The sequence below is a fragment of the Triturus cristatus genome, chromosome 3_2 (assembly GCF_964204655.1).
Source record: "Triturus cristatus chromosome 3_2, aTriCri1.1, whole genome shotgun sequence".
Classification (NCBI taxonomy): domain Eukaryota; kingdom Metazoa; phylum Chordata; class Amphibia; order Caudata; family Salamandridae; genus Triturus; species Triturus cristatus.
Window position 1 is genome coordinate 818,804,699 of NC_140584.1, and position 17,552 is coordinate 818,822,250.

The window sequence follows — 17,552 nt, forward strand, 5'->3', positions numbered from 1 at the left end:
CTCACACGACCTGTGTTGCAGAAATTGGAAAGGGCGTTCTGGTGTTACCAAAAAATTAGACTCATAAATTAAACGGAAGGGGAACAGTGTGCCCAACTTAAAGTGCAGCTTACTTCGCCTCATCCATAATGCGTATGCATCCAACTTCAAAAGACTTAAGCGCAGTGATGAACCGTGTCCGGAAACGTCTAGGATTGAAAAAATGGTGCAAAAATGGTGCCGTTAGCTAAATGCATACCACGACCAAGATTCAAAGCGATTAAGGTTATCTATGGAAGACCAGTAAGTTGTCACCACTACACATACCTTTTAGTACAACGTGCTGTGCGATCTAGAAAGGATCCTATCTTCGAATGGCAAAGATTCGATGTGGCTAGAAGCTTACGGGTGCATATTTAAAAAACGTAAAGATCATGTGACCAAAAGGAAACTTGTGAACATCGAAAGAGGACTATTTCGGGCGCCATGTCGGAACGGGTGCCTGATCATAACCACGGTCCCAGTGAAAGATAAAAGTAGACAATGAAGAGTAAAGGGGACATGAAAGAAAAAACCGTTTCAAAGGTATCTGGAAAGTAGATGGCAAGAATGCCATGTAAGAAAAGTTTACTGAAATGAGCACACCAAATGCATAGGTGAAATCACATTAACAAGCATGAAACAAATATGAAACAAATATGAAACAAAATGCAATCTTCAATACTTAACAGTGAAACGGCTGTGAAATGTTGTTGTCATGCAACCATACTTAATCACAGAAAATGTATCAGTTCTATTTTGTCATTCAAACCCCCAGGGCTCATGGTCTGTAAAAAACGTATCCAGAATGTTTCTCTTTGAGCCAAGTGCCTATTGGGGTCAGCATGTGAGAGATCGGATATCTGCTCAAGAACAGTGAATCGAAGTTGGGGTATGGTATGCTTGTGTGTATTCCAATGTAATGCTAAACAAGATTTCTGATTAAAAGTGCGAATAGCACTTTTGTGTTCAGTTACCCGTATTTTTACTTTTCGGGTTGTTCTCCCCACATAAACTTGGCCACAGGGACATTTGATAGCATATACTACCATAGCTGTGTTGCAATCTGAAGAATGTTTTAGCTTAATGGATTTGCCCGTGTGTGGATGTGTAAAGGTGTCACCCACCATGACATTCCCACAGTGACCGCAATTGTAACATTTACGCATCCCTGAGTGTTTGAGCATGTGTGAATTGGGAGTTCTTTTGGCCAAAATCTCTCTGATGTTCTGAGATCTAGAAAAGGCGAAAATGGGTTTGGCATGAAAGACATTCGTGAAATCATTTTCTTGCTCTATAATCTCCCATCTCCTGAGGATACTCCGTTTAATCGCCATAGCTGATGTGGAAAATTTTAGAACACAAACTTCACGTTTAGACTCAGGTTTTTCAGTTTTTTTCAATAATTGCATTCTGTCCATACTGTACGCCTTAAGCTTCGCCGAGTCCAGAACGGGTGCTGGATAACCTCTGTCTAAGTATTGTTGATACATAATATCGGTGTCAATTTTCCCTTGGTCATCATCAGAACTGATTCTGCGCACCCGGATAAACTGAGATAAAGGTAAATGGTTTTTCAGGGATTGTGAGTGAAAACTCCGAAAATGTAATGCGTTATTCCTATCGGTTGGTTTCTTGAAGATCCTGGTTGTTAATGTAGAATTGCGTTTTTCAATCTGAATATCCAAATAGTTGATGGTGGTGTCATTGATGGAATGTGTGAATTTGATGTGGGGATGACAGTCGTTCAAGCTTGAAATTGCATTCTCCAAAGCTTCTTTCGTACCCCGCCATAAAACCAAAATATCATCAATGTATCTGAGATACAATAGTAGATGTTCTGTCCATGAACTGTTGTTCAAAACATGCTCGTCCTCGAATTTGGCCATGAAGATGTTGGCATACGTGGGTGCCCCAGTAAAACCCATTGACGTGCCAGTCTTTTGCAGATAGAACTGTTGCTTCCAAGAAAAATAGCTGTGGTATAAGCTGAATTGAAGTAACTCAAGCAGAAAAATATTCAAGGTTTCTGCATAGTCATGTCGAAGCAACATCCATTCAACCGCCTCAATTCCTTCCCCATGGGGGATTGAGGTGTAGAGGGCTGTGACATCTATGGTAGCCAGGAGCACATCTTCTGTGTTGGGTAGCATGACTTTTTGAAGTTTATTGAGGCAATCCGTGGTGTCTTGTACATATGTCACCCATTTCTGAACCAACGGTTGTAAAAAGTGGTCGATAAATTTACCTAATGGTTCATGTAGCGACCCGCATCCTGCCACAATGGGGCGAAAGGGGGGGTCTGTCGGGTTCTTATGCATCTTGGGAAGCATGTATATGTGTGGCCTTTTAGGGTAGTTGTTACTTAAGAATCTGAAAGTATTGTCGTTGATCCAATTCAAATCTTTGGCTTTTGTCAGTATCGACGACAAAGTTTTCTGAAAGATGTCAGTAGGATCTGTGTCTAGAACCAAGTACGTGTCAGTATCCGAAACATGCTGATCCACTTTGGCCTCATAAAAAGTAGTGTCCATGATTACTAGGGCGCCACCCTTGTCAGCCGGTTGGAAAGTTAGGCTTCTGTTGGAGGCTAAGTTTCTGAGTGTTGCCCATTCTTTTTGACTTAAGTTGCTCTTGATCGTTGTAGCTTGATGAGAATGTAAAAGGTCTTTTTTCACAAGAGTTTCAAATAGATCAATGGCCTTGTGACTGGTCGGTGCCATAAATGTACTTTTGGGCCTGAATTTTTTTGATGCGATGTCCTCTGCTAGGATGCTGGATGAATCCTGTGCGATGTTATGAAAGAACCACCGTAGTCTAAGTTTTCGGGTGAATTTAAAAAGTGCAATTTCTGTTTCCAGTGCATGAGTGCGATAAGTTGGCACGAAAGACATACCCTTGTTAAGTAAGGTTTTTTCGATGGGTTTCAAATGAACACTAGAGATATTCATGATTAATTCCTCCGAGGATTCCGTCGGCCTCCGTTTGTTGTTGTCTTTTTTGGTGGTGCCTTTTCCCCTCCTGATTCGCCTGTAGCGCCTCCCGTTGTTAAGGTACCCTCTGGGGGATGGTTGGACGTCCGACCCAGGTCTAAAAAAGGTGTTTGTTTGCTCATACCACTAGTAGAAGGAGTGCTCTCAGTAGTAGTAGTAACCAAAGGAGTGCGAGTGGGAAGTGTGTCTTGCTCAGTCGCAATACTTTCTTCAGAGGTCGAGGCCTCAGGTTTACAGATTGCAACACAGCTATGGTAGTATATGCTATCAAATGTCCCTGTGGCCAAGTTTATGTGGGGAGAACAACCCGAAAAGTAAAAATACGGGTAACTGAACACAAAAGTGCTATTCGCACTTTTAATCAGAAATCTTGTTTAGCATTACATTGGAATACACACAAGCATACCATACCCCAACTTCGATTCACTGTTCTTGAGCAGATATCCGATCTCTCACATGCTGACCCCAATAGGCACTTGGCTCAAAGAGAAACATTCTGGATACGTTTTTTACAGACCATGAGCCCTGGGGGTTTGAATGACAAAATAGAACTGATACATTTTCTGTGATTAAGTATGGTTGCATGACAACAACATTTCACAGCCGTTTCACTGTTAAGTATTGAAGATTGCATTTTGTTTCATATTTGTTTCATATTTGTTTCATGCTTGTTAATGTGATTTCACCTATGCATTTGGTGTGCTCATTTCAGTAAACTTTTCTTACATGGCATTCTTGCCATCTACTTTCCAGATACCTTTGAAACGGTTTTTTCTTTCATGTCCCCTTTACTCTTCATTGTCTACTTTTATCTTTCACTGGGACCGTGGTTATGATCAGGCACCCGTTCCGACATGGCACCCGAAATAGTCCTCTTTCGATGTTCACAAGTTTCCTTTTGGTCACATGATCTTTACGTTTTTTAAATATGCACCCGTAAGCTTCTAGCCACATCGAATCTTTGCCATTCGAAGATAGGATCCTTTCTAGATCGCACAGCACGTTGTACTAAAAGGTATGTGTAGTGGTGACAACTTACTGGTCTTCCATAGATAACCTTAATCGCTTTGAATCTTGGTCGTGGTATGCATTTAGCTAACGGCACCATTTTTGCACCATTTTTTCAATCCTAGACGTTTCCGGACACGGTTCATCACTGCGCTTAAGTCTTTTGAAGTTGGATGCATACGCATTATGGATGAGGCGAAGTAAGCTGCACTTTAAGTTGGGCACACTGTTCCCCTTCCGTTTAATTTATGAGTCTAATTTTTTGGTAACACCAGAACGCCCTTTTCAATTTCTGCAACACAGGTCGTGTGAGTGATGATCTGGACCCTTTCTCGTGTGTCGTTTTTCACTTGAACGCTGGGAGGTGAGTCTTCCGTAGGCTATTATGGTTTGGTCACGGTGGTTCCTTCGGTTTACTCGAGCACCTAATGCACCAGAATTCACTTTTCACTTGGACGGGCACTTTTTGAGACAGTTAGCCGTTTCGTAATAGGTATCACGATTCAACACCCACTGGTGTCATTCTGGTATTCCTTATTCTTACTTTTATCTTTACTTTTTTGGTTGTCAATCTTCAATAAACTTTATTTAAAAATCCTCTTCTCTTTTTTTACTTTTTTCACTCCTTACATCCTTTTCTCGCTTCTTTTAAAAAAAACGGGTTTCATGGCAGTTGCATGCTGAACAATGGCTGGTTAGCACTGGATACCAAGGGTTATAAAATGCCAAATAATGTTACAGTCGGACATATATATAAGTTGGTTTTGATACTTGTATTGTTTTCATTTCGAATTGACTTATATACTTATATGTATATATTGTTACAGTATTCCCCTGAAGAAGGTGTGTGTCACACCGAAATGCATTGGGACACCTGACGTTCTTTTTGAATACGTTAAGAAAATAAAGAAGAATCTCAGAAATTTATGAAGATTCACACACTACTGTTTTGTCTCTAAGTCATCATTATTACTGTCTTTTTTTCAATTTCAATTGTCAAATTGTTTCAAAACATACCTATGGTTCAGCTCACTTTATTCTTCACTTACGATGCTGTTTACAACTTGAATTAAAATAGGCACCATAGGTGCTTTTCGTTTACTTTTGTTTAGTATAGTGATGTACCAAATACACTTGTTTACTTTTATAGATCTACCAGTTGCACCTCATAGGGCAGGTGGATAGTGCGCCTTTTTTCAAACTTTTGTTTGAACATTTTTTGTCATTCTCTAGGGCCTGTGTAGGGGTTGCACTGGCTACAAAAAGGCAGCACCTTTGATTAACTTATGACTACTGTCAGTACTTTTTGATTAATCTGTATTTAAAACATAGGTGTGCAGTTTGTCTAATCTGTTACTATTGTCATTCACTTATCAGCCTCACTTTTGACAACTAGCACCCAACATGGATTTCGATGACATTTCCCATTTAACCACTAACCAAGCAGAAACAAAAGGTTATTCTGCTGAAGAAGCAGCAAACATATATTCCCTTATAGATGAGACACGGGCCTTTCAAGCCCCATCCGGATCGACCAGCCAATTACTCAAACAACTACACTACACATTAAGGCGGGAAATCAATCAAAGACTGCATGCAACCACACTTATACAGTATCACAAGGCCAAGCGGATCCCAAGAGGGTTACGCATAGCACTAAGACCCATGTTATTCAAATTTAATAAACCGTTTATGAATAAATGGTTTGCAATTTTGAATAAATGCTCCTTAGATCTGATTTTATTGATAGTTGAGGAACTATCAGCCATTCTAAAAGAACTAGAAGTAGAGATTAAGGACCTGAAAGATGACCTATCACAGAGACTAACGTCTGAGGAATTACAACAAACCTTAAAAGACATGAATGATAAATTGGATGAACACGCAAAAGAAGTGCATGACCGCAAATTGCGGAAATTTCGAAGGGACACTATTGATTATAAGCTCGATGAGGTGTACACCTGGGCAGAGGTGTACGCCCAAAGAAGAACTTTCCGTAAACCTGAGGCCTCGACCTCTGAAGAAAGTATTGCGACTGAGCAAGACACACTTCCCACTCGCACTCCTTTGGTTACTACTACTACTGAGAGCACTCCTTCTACTAGTGGTATGAGCAAACAAACACCTTTTTTAGACCTGGGTCGGACGTCCAACCATCCCCCAGAGGGTACCTTAACAACGGGAGGCGCTACAGGCGAATCAGGAGGGGAAAAGGCACCACCAAAAAAGACAACAACAAACGGAGGCCGACGGAATCCTCGGAGGAATTAATCATGAATATCTCTAGTGTTCATTTGAAACCCATCGAAAAAACCTTACTTAACAAGGGTATGTCTTTCGTGCCAACTTATCGCACTCATGCACTGGAAACAGAAATTGCACTTTTTAAATTCACCCGAAAACTTAGACTACGGTGGTTCTTTCATAACATCGCACAGGATTCATCCAGCATCCTAGCAGAGGACATCGCATCAAAAAAATTCAGGCCCAAAAGTACATTTATGGCACCGACCAGTCACAAGGCCATTGATCTATTTGAAACTCTTGTGAAAAAAGACCTTTTACATTCTCATCAAGCTACAACGATCAAGAGCAACTTAAGTCAAAAAGAATGGGCAACACTCAGAAACTTAGCCTCCAACAGAAGCCTAACTTTCCAACCGGCTGACAAGGGTGGCGCCCTAGTAATCATGGACACTACTTTTTATGAGGCCAAAGTGGATCAGCATGTTTCGGATACTGACACGTACTTGGTTCTAGACACAGATCCTACTGACATCTTTCAGAAAACTTTGTCGTCGATACTGACAAAAGCCAAAGATTTGAATTGGATCAACGACAATACTTTCAGATTCTTAAGTAACAACTACCCTAAAAGGCCACACATATACATGCTTCCCAAGATGCATAAGAACCCGACAGACCCCCCCTTTCGCCCCATTGTGGCAGGATGCGGGTCGCTACATGAACCATTAGGTAAATTTATCGACCACTTTTTACAACCGTTGGTTCAGAAATGGGTGACATATGTACAAGACACCACGGATTGCCTCAATAAACTTCAAAAAGTCATGCTACCCAACACAGAAGATGTGCTCCTGGCTACCATAGATGTCACAGCCCTCTACACCTCAATCCCCCATGGGGAAGGAATTGAGGCGGTTGAATGGATGTTGCTTCGACATGACTATGCAGAAACCTTGAATATTTTTCTGCTTGAGTTACTTCAATTCAGCTTATACCACAGCTATTTTTCTTGGAAGCAACAGTTCTATCTGCAAAAGACTGGCACGTCAATGGGTTTTACTGGGGCACCACCGTATGCCAACATCTTCATGGCCAAATTCGAGGACGAGCATGTTTTGAACAACAGTTCATGGACAGAACATCTACTATTGTATCTCAGATACATTGATGATATTTTGGTTTTATGGCGGGGTACGAAAGAAGCTTTGGAGAATGCAATTTCAAGCTTGAACGACTGTCATCCCCACATCAAATTCACACATTCCATCAATGACACCACCATCAACTATTTGGATATTCAGATTGAAAAACGCAATTCTACATTAACAACCAGGATCTTCAAGAAACCAACCGATAGGAATAACGCATTACATTTTCGGAGTTTTCACTCACAATCCCTGAAAAACCATTTACCTTTATCTCAGTTTATCCGGGTGCGCAGAATCAGTTCTGATGATGACCAAGGGAAAATTGACACCGATATTATGTATCAACAATACTTAGACAGAGGTTATCCAGCACCCGTTCTGGACTCGGCGAAGCTTAAGGCGTACAGTATGGACAGAATGCAATTATTGAAAAAAACTGAAAAACCTGAGTCTAAACGTGAAGTTTGTGTTCTAAAATTTTCCACATCAGCTATGGCGATTAAACGGAGTATCCTCAGGAGATGGGAGATTATAGAGCAAGAAAATGATTTCACGAATGTCTTTCATGCCAAACCCATTTTCGCCTTTTCTAGATCTCAGAACATCAGAGAGATTTTGGCCAAAAGAACTCCCAATTCACACATGCTCAAACACTCAGGGATGCGTAAATGTTACAATTGCGGTCACTGTGGGAATGTCATGGTGGGTGACACCTTTACACATCCACACACGGGCAAATCCATTAAGCTAAAACATTCTTCAGATTGCAACACAGCTATGGTAGTATATGCTATCAAATGTCCCTGTGGCCAAGTTTATGTGGGGAGAACAACCCGAAAAGTAAAAATACGGGTAACTGAACACAAAAGTGCTATTCGCACTTTTAATCAGAAATCTTGTTTAGCATTACATTGGAATACACACAAGCATACCATACCCCAACTTCGATTCACTGTTCTTGAGCAGATATCCGATCTCTCACATGCTGACCCCAATAGGCACTTGGCTCAAAGAGAAACATTCTGGATACGTTTTTTACAGACCATGAGCCCTGGGGGTTTGAATGACAAAATAGAACTGATACATTTTCTGTGATTAAGTATGGTTGCATGACAACAACATTTCACAGCCGTTTCACTGTTAAGTATTGAAGATTGCATTTTGTTTCATATTTGTTTCATATTTGTTTCATGCTTGTTAATGTGATTTCACCTATGCATTTGGTGTGCTCATTTCAGTAAACTTTTCTTACATGGCATTCTTGCCATCTACTTTCCAGATACCTTTGAAACGGTTTTTTCTTTCATGTCCCCTTTACTCTTCATTGTCTACTTTTATCTTTCACTGGGACCGTGGTTATGATCAGGCACCCGTTCCGACATGGCGCCCGAAATAGTCCTCTTTCGATGTTCACAAGTTTCCTTTTGGTCACATGATCTTTACGTTTTTTAAATATGCACCCGTAAGCTTCTAGCCACATCGAATCTTTGCCATTCGAAGATAGGATCCTTTCTAGATCGCACAGCACGTTGTACTAAAAGGTATGTGTAGTGGTGACAACTTACTGGTCTTCCATAGATAACCTTAATCGCTTTGAATCTTGGTCGTGGTATGCATTTAGCTAACGGCACCATTTTTGCACCATTTTTTCAATCCTAGACGTTTCCGGACACGGTTCATCACTGCGCTTAAGTCTTTTGAAGTTGGATGCATACGCATTATGGATGAGGCGAAGTAAGCTGCACTTTAAGTTGGGCACACTGTTCCCCTTCCGTTTAATTTATGAGTCTAATTTTTTGGTAACACCAGAACGCCCTTTTCAATTTCTGCAACACAGGTCGTGTGAGTGATGATCTGGACCCTTTCTCGTGTGTCGTTTTTCACTTGAACGCTGGGAGGTGAGTCTTCCGTAGGCTATTATGGTTTGGTCACGGTGGTTCCTTCGGTTTACTCGAGCACCTAATGCACCAGAATTCACTTTTCACTTGGACGGGCACTTTTTGAGACAGTTAGCCGTTTCGTAATAGGTATCACGATTCAACACCCACTGGTGTCATTCTGGTATTCCTTATTCTTACTTTTATCTTTACTTTTTTGGTTGTCAATCTTCAATAAACTTTATTTAAAAATCCTCTTCTCTTTTTTTACTTTTTTCACTCCTTACATCCTTTTCTCGCTTCTTTTTAAAAAAACGGGTTTCATGGCAGTTGCATGCTGAACAATGGCTGGTTAGCAGTGGATACCAAGGGTTATAAAATGCCAAATAATGTTACAGTCGGACATATATATAAGTTGGTTTTGATACTTGTATTGTTTTCATTTCGAATTGACTTATATACTTATATGTATATATTGTTACAGTATACCCCTGAAGAAGGTGTGTGTCACACCGAAATGGATTGGGACACCTGACGTTCTTTTTGAATACGTTAAGAAAATAAAGAAGAATCTCAGAAATTTATGAAGATTCACACACTACTGTTTTGTCTCTAAGTCATCATTATTACTGTCTTTTTTTCAATTTCAATTGTCAAATTGTTTCAAAACATACCTATGGTTCAGCTCACTTTATTCTTCACTTACGATGCTGTTTACAACCTGAATTAAAATAGGCACCATAGGTGCTTTTCGTTTACTTTTGTTTAGTATAGTGATGTACCAAATACACTTGTTTACTTTTATAGATCTACCAGTTGCACCTCATAGGGCAGGTGGATAGTGCGCCTTTTTTCAAACTTTTGTTTGAACATTTTTTGTCATTCTCTAGGGCCTGTGTAGGGGTTGCACTGGCTACAAAAAGGCAGCACCTTTGATTAACTTATGACTACTGTCAGTACTTTTTGATTAATCTGTATTTAAAACATAGGTGTGCAGTTTGTCTAATCTGTTACTATTGTCAATATTTGTACTTCCCCATCGATGTTAGATCATAGGCCGACAAGATAAGCTGAAACAGAATCCGGAATGTGGGCGAGAAGGGTGGCTGGTATAAGAAAGGTTTTGTACTGAATTGTACCATTTGTTAAAAAATCTACTGTGACGAGTAAACTGCTTGTAATATGTCATTAAATAAATGCTAATAAGTTTATTAAAAAAATGGAAAAAAAAGAAATGTATCCGACCTTCACTGAAAGATATACGGTCAGAGCACAATGAACATTGCCACACATGCATCAATATACATATAGTGGCTATTTCGTGTGAGACACGTGTCACTACAAACGTGAGACACACAGATTGTTTAAGTACAAAAGTGTGAGATCAGCTCACAACCTTACCCTTATGGAGGTTCCTGAATACCCCATGGGAGGAGGGTGAAAGAGAGACCTCTGTAGTCAAACTTTGAAAGAAAAATTCAAATTGATTGGGCGTTCAGTATTTCCTGTTGAAATGGTAAAATTGCACACAAGCACACGTTCGCACCACCACTCGTACTCTTGCTACATCAAAGTGCGTCTCTCGCCATGTGCCTAGTTGTGTTCGCTCCTCTCCCACGATGTGGAAAGAAGGTGTGCGGGATCGTAGCCTTAAATAGGTCCCTTGTTTACGGTCAGGTGCCTGGTCCTCGCGTCATGAGTGCCTTTGAATTGATTGCTGTCATTGCAGCCAGTATTTTTGACATGTATGCAAGCTCCGGTGTCCCTGCTGAGACAGCCTGGGCCTCGCGTCTGCTGTGTGCTCTTATCAGCACTAACCTGCTGCACGCATGCAATCCCAGGTGTCCCAGCAGGAACTGGCTGGGCTTCGTGTCGAGGGCACAGCGCATCAAGGGCACGGCCCGTGATGCTGAGTGCAGGGCATAACATGTGATGTGGCATGGGGGAATGACATGCGTAAAAAAGCTGGAATGATATCCAGATTTTAGAAATAAAACGATGTTGCTCGCATTGGGGAACCAAGTTTAGAGACAAAGGGAAAAAAAGAAAAAATGCATATACTGATTTACTCCGGTGGATTTGTATTCCCTAAAGAAGCGCCCCTTCTGGCTAATATTTTGCTTGGTGCATACCATACTGTTAAATGTTTTTGAAAGTACATTTCTATTTTCAAACGTTAAAAAGCCAGAAAAGTGCCCTGTGTGGGTGTTACTATGGTCACAGAGGGCCCCACCTACTTTCAGGGTATGCCCCTCCCGGTAACAGTGTGGTAGGAGGATGTTGGATTCCCGGGCTTGGCTAGAAAATCAAATTAAATACGTGGGATACAGGGATGTTACCTGTTCCTTTGATAGGAAATATTCCCATTGGATCCTGCCCTGAATTTACAAGTAACAGGTAAAGGGTAAGCCCAATATACCCTTGAGGGCTTAGGCGAATAGATTGATACAATGAGGTTGCCTATCAATTTATGAACTTTCTTGTGCCAGGCAATTGGGCGGGGGAAGTCCTTGCTCGTTCTTTTTTTCAAATTCAAATGCGGACAAATCTGCCGAGGTCAGGCGTTCCTGACCTCGGCAGATTTGTTCGCATTTTGAACGATAACCAGAAATAACAAAGCTCTTGAGAAAAAAAGAAAAAAAGAACGAGCAAGGACTTCCCCCGCCCAATTGCCTGGCACAAGAAAGTTCATAAATTGATAGGCTACAATATCAGCTAAATTGCCCAGACAACAACAACACAAACAAAAAAACACGTTACGTGGGATCACTTGAACTCACAAAGGGTCTAAATATGCAATAATTAACTGTCCTGAAGATGGTCTGACGGACTTCTGCCATCCAAGACCGAAACGTCGACTCCATCATCTAATTCCACAACATTAGATAAATGCAGCTGATTTTGTCTCATCAATGAGATTATTCTCTGTTAAAATTATTTGGAAATAGATGTTTTTTTAATGAAATGTGGATCTGATTTAACCCGCCTTTCATGTTCTATTGCTTGTAACCAATGGTTCTTTTGTACTCCTTTCTTACCCTGATTTATATAAAAAGATTTGTGTTTCATTCACAAAAAAGAATTCCCGTGTGTGCACGTTTTATTGAAAAATTGCTTTTGGATAACATTTATTGTTGGTGTTTAATTAGTTTAAAATACACCCTTGAAATGAATTGCTAAGAAATAGAACTGAGTTATCACAAACAAAATCCCTTGTCGGCAACCTCATTGTATCAATCTGAATTTACAAGGGCCATGTTTCCCAAGCAGTCACATCCCTCCTTGTGTAGTAAAATAGTGATAAGTGCGATGCAGGGAGGAAGTTTGTCCCCTTATAAAGGTAAATTCCTCTAGACTTAGATATTAAGTCATTAAGGGCCATGTTTCCTGAGTAGGCACTTTCTTCCTAGCAGAATTGTGTGTTTCAGAGAGCTTGTGTTCATAATTACTCTATTTCCCAATGTGTAGCAATGGGATGTCATCATTCAATCCGGTTTCCCATGTTCGGAGGCGATACGCCCATTGTTGTTCCCTGGTGTGTAGTTTTCTCTAGATGTACGGACTTGTCCTTTTGATTACCTCAAGTACTACCCATTTCAGATCCACATCCCTATGGTTTTTCTCCAGGTAGTGTCGTGTCAACTTGGTGTTTGTCTTCTTGCACCTGATGGTAATCCTGTGTTAGTTAATACCTATCTTAATCTTTCTGGTTGTCATTCCTACATACATCAGGTTGCACGGGCACAAGATTAGGTAGATGACATTTCCGCTGTTACAATTGCTGTAATTCTTCAGCACCCATGGTCTGTCTGTCTTGATGTCCACCTCCTTAGTTGTACTCGTGAGGTTGCACGCTACACAGTTGCCACATGGGTAATGACCAACTGGTCATTGGTTACCCCATAGTGTGGTCTGGGTCTGTGGGGACGGTGTCTTAATGTGGACTAGTTTGTCTCGCAAGCTCGTGTTTTGCTTAAAAGCAAACAGTGATTGGGGCCAGTGTTTAGTTGTTCCATTAAGGGTATGCCAGTGCTTCCGTACGTTGTTCTGGACTTTGTTTGATATCAGAGTGTACGTAGTGATGCTCACTAGTCTCTCATTGTCCTTTTTCTCATTCACAAGCAGTGCCACTCAGTTGTTATTTCTTGCTCTTTTCCTTTCCTTGATTAATTTCCTCGAGTAGTGGCGTGTTACCAGTTTCTTTTACAGTGTCTCAGCTTGTTCGTCAAATGTTTCAATGGAAGAGCAGTTTCCACCAATTCTAAGAAACTGACCCATCGGAAGGTTTTGCCGGTTAGAAGCTTTCAAAAAGGAGGAGGCTGTTCCTATCTGTTGTTTTATTGTGGACCTTAGTTGTGATGCCTTCCTGGTTCAATGTTATTACGAAATCCAGGAAGATGGCCTCTTATTTCCTGATTGAGTGCATGAACTTCAGGTGTTCGTCTCTAGTATTGACCCACCAACAAATCCCTCAGCTTGTTCTCTGTTGCCATGCCACACTATGATGATGTCATCAATGTACCATCGCCAAAGCTTCAGTTGTGTCCTGTAAGGGTTATCCTGGTGGAAGATGTGGTCTGCTTCAAATTGGTGTACGTACAGGCTCTCCATACTAGGAGCAAACGTGCTCCCTATCGAAGTACCTCTAATTTGATGGTATATCGTGTCCCCATATTAAAAAAAGTTCTCCGTCAGAGCCAGTACCGCACACTCTAGGATGAATTGTCTTGGAGTCATGTAATCCCACTCCATCTCAAGTAGGATATGTTCGACCACACTCAAGGAACATCTTTGGGGTATACTAGTATACAAAGCCTCGATATCCATTGTGATGAGTCAGTCTTCTATAGTGCCAGTCTCCATATCTCTGAGTAGACAAAGGACGTCTTTTGTGTCTCTCAGGTAGGAGGTAGATGTTTGTACAATTGGTCTCAGGAACCAATCACAAAACTGAAGGTCCAGTTCAGTGGTGTGGGTCTGAACCTCTGCTGTCTTCTCCCAGTAGTCTGTGGTTGAGGTTTGTCATAGTGTTCGTCTGTGACATATGGGTAAGTAGTTTCATGGCTGAATTTCTGGGTATCCTTTTTTAGTTTGGTAAGTTTGGATTGTGTTAGATACTCCTTATATTGGGAGTGGTCATTGTTAATTTCCCCTAGTTTCTTCTTGAAGACGGAAATGTGCACTGTTGTCTTCAATCTTCTCTCACTCTGCTGTATTTCTATGAGTAATAGGTCAGCTCATTTCCTAGCTGTGTTAATTATTCGTACCAGCCAATCCTTAGTGCATTTCCATGCAATGTATGACCAGTTTTTGCGGAACTCTTTATTGTTCAAGAAAAGTCTAGGTTCATTTGTAACTATTAAACCTCGAGGGCCATATTCTTCCGGAGGTATTCAGTCATGAATGCACCATGTAGGGCTGTACGAATTTGTTCTTTTTTGTTTGCGGAAAGGGTCTCCTATTCATCCAAATTCTTTACTGTCTGAGCAACCACCGTGTCTGCCGGTAAAGAGGGCGCTTTTAGTATTTCTTTCTTTCTTAAATCTTTATTTCGACCCAAAGAGTCATAAAAGAATACAATACAATCAAGCAAAAAAACAAAACAAAATTTTCCAAGACAAGAAACATCTACATTTAAAAATGGATATATCATTTACAGAAGTTTTGCAGCCAGTAGGGACTCATATAATACAATTTAGAATTCTAATTTATTAAAAAAGTTCTTCTAATGGTCCATGCAGCTGCTAAATACTTGCTGACAGCAAATACAGTAGGGGGGGATAAATCAGATTTCAGCAAACGGTAGGCATCTAAATGGTGCCTGAAACCCCAATTTCTGCAGATGGGAATAATCCACTTTTTCCTGGAATTCGCATAAAAAGGACAAAAAAACATTAGATGGGTGTCATTCTCGAACTCATTATTACAGGCAGGACAGTTTTTTGAAGTAGGTGGGTGCCATTTGCTAGTAAGGGCTCTAATTGGAAGTGCATTATATCTCCATTGCAGAAATAGTTTTCTGAGGCCAATGGGGTTAATATCGTCCAAAACTGTCTCCAGTTTATAAGAGTCCTTCATTATTAAGAAGGTATTAGTCATTGGCCCCAGTATATCACTTGCTAGAGAAGCGGTCAAGTTGCGATCGTGATATAGTGCGACCAACTCTTTGCGGGATTCAGTGCGACAAGCCTCGTGCGGATTTGTCCACAGGGCAGATAGACCCAACCCTGTTAATTCATCTTTTACATACTTGAACCATGGAATATTGGATAAAGCTTGATGAAGGTAAAGTTCCGTAAGTTCAGTGCGATAGCTCAAGAGTTCAGGGGTTATCCAAAGTCGCCTCCAGAAAGTTAAGGGCTTCACACCTAATTCCTCCTTTATTGATCTCATTCCCAGGTCAAGCCTAAGGGGGAGAAGTGGTGTGCTCGCTGGCAAAGCAGCCAGGTTCCGCAGGAACTTATTTTCAGTTACAACAATTTCTGGGGCACATTTGTGGCCCCAAAGTTCTCCGCCTTATATTAGAGCACCACGGGCCTGCATTTTGTAAATTTCGAGTGGCGGGCCAATGGGGTGAGTCATGGATTGATTCCATAGATTCAAGATACCCCCCACCTTTTGCGTTAACTTTAGATTTGACTTTGTCTGGTGATGGGACCATGTCATCTTTTCGTTCAGAGTCAAACCCAAGTATTCGAACGTGTGGACCCTCTCTAAAATTATGCCATTAATAGTCGGGTTAGGGCGGGAGGACCTGGGGGGATTAAAGATCATAAATTTTGTCTTGGCCGTGTTGATCTCTAACCCCCGATCGACACAGAAAGAGGCGAAGCCATCTAAAACTCGTTGAAGCCCCATAGGAGTCTTAGCTAAGAGCAAAGTATCATCAGCAAACATAATAGCTGAGATACCTATACCCGCAAGTCGCGGGGCGTCTCTGTTTGGCACATTGTTCAAATGGGAAATGAGGCCATTTACATAGAGGCAAAACAGGGTGGGTGCCAGGACGCATCCCTGCCTTACCCCTCTTTCAACAGGGAAACTAGATGATAAACCACCATCACTTCCACATCTGACCCTTGCAAAATTATTGGTATGAAGACGCACCAAAATCTGCAAAAGAGGACCTGGGAGGCCTAAATCTTGCAAAACAGACCAGAGTTTCATGCGCGGAACCAAATCAAAAGCCGCGAGTAAATCAACAAAGACAGTATAAAGAGAACCCCCCTCCACCTTAACTGTCTTCCAGAAAAGCATACATAATCTAAAAATCTGGTCGGTTGTTGAAACGCACTTTCTAAAACCAGCCTGATAGTGGCTCAGAATATCAGAGTCCTCCATCCAGTCCGCAATGCGGTCTAGGATCAGCCTCGAAAATAATTTCTGAGCAACGTCAATCAGGCTGATAGGCCTATAATTGCCAGGTAGCAAGGGGGACCCCTTTTTAAAAATAGGCACAACTTCTGCACCCAACCAAGTCATACCCCCAAGGACTGCATTAAATAATAAAGTGAGGTATGGTGCCCAGACTCTGGGTTCATGTTTATACCAGTCACCAGGGACCCCGTCCAAGCCAGGTGCTTTACCCGCAGGGAGCATAGATATAGCGAGCTGAATCTCGCTCAAGGTAAAATTAACCTGTTCGTGGTCAGCAGGGACAGGCATTAAACCCTCAGATGGGAGAGAAACCGCCCTGTAGAGTGTGCTAAAATGTCTTTCCCAAATTTCGGAAGCAATATTTGGTTTCGTTGCTACGGCAGGATCATCTGTGCCGGTAGACACAATCAGCCAGAATCTCCGTGAGTCTCTAGAATTGAGGGCAGCTGTTAAGCTATTCCAATTTTCGGAAGCCCACTCCAGTTTAGCATGGTAAATTAGAGACCTGTAGATCTTCCTCTTTTGATAAATGGCCTCCCTGCAGGCTTTCTTTTTTATGGCATCCAGCAAGTCGGTCTTGGCTGATCTACAAGCCCTATTATACCATTGAGGCCATCTGGTAGACCTTTTCGTACGGGAAACGGGTGGGTTAAATACACCAGATAATGTTGAGAATAATTCTTTGTTAAGCTCAGCCAGTTTTCCGCTATAATCAGAAAGGGAATACTGCTCTATAATTTTTACTACATCATTCAATGCTAAGCCAACCGTCACATAGAGTTTAGATAGTTCTCTTTGGTTATCAACCAGTTTGACCCATTTAATTCTGCGCTTATTATTAGTCAGGGTAGTTCTATTTGGTGCCTCCAAATTGGTTGATAGCA

General features: G+C 41.3%; 1 protein-coding gene and 1 long non-coding RNA gene across 9 annotated transcripts in view; both read left to right on the plus strand.

The window, feature by feature from the left end:
• MPP4 (MAGUK p55 scaffold protein 4) overlaps positions 1-17,552 on the plus strand; it is a 397,034-nt gene that overhangs the window by 12,199 nt on the left and 367,283 nt on the right. The gene's annotated exons all lie outside the window — the stretch shown is intronic.
• Positions 9,073-10,389, plus strand: LOC146858213 (uncharacterized). Its single transcript, XR_014980008.1, has 3 exons — positions 9,073-9,148; positions 9,252-9,312; positions 9,776-10,389. It is a non-coding gene; the product is annotated as an uncharacterized LOC146858213 (long non-coding RNA).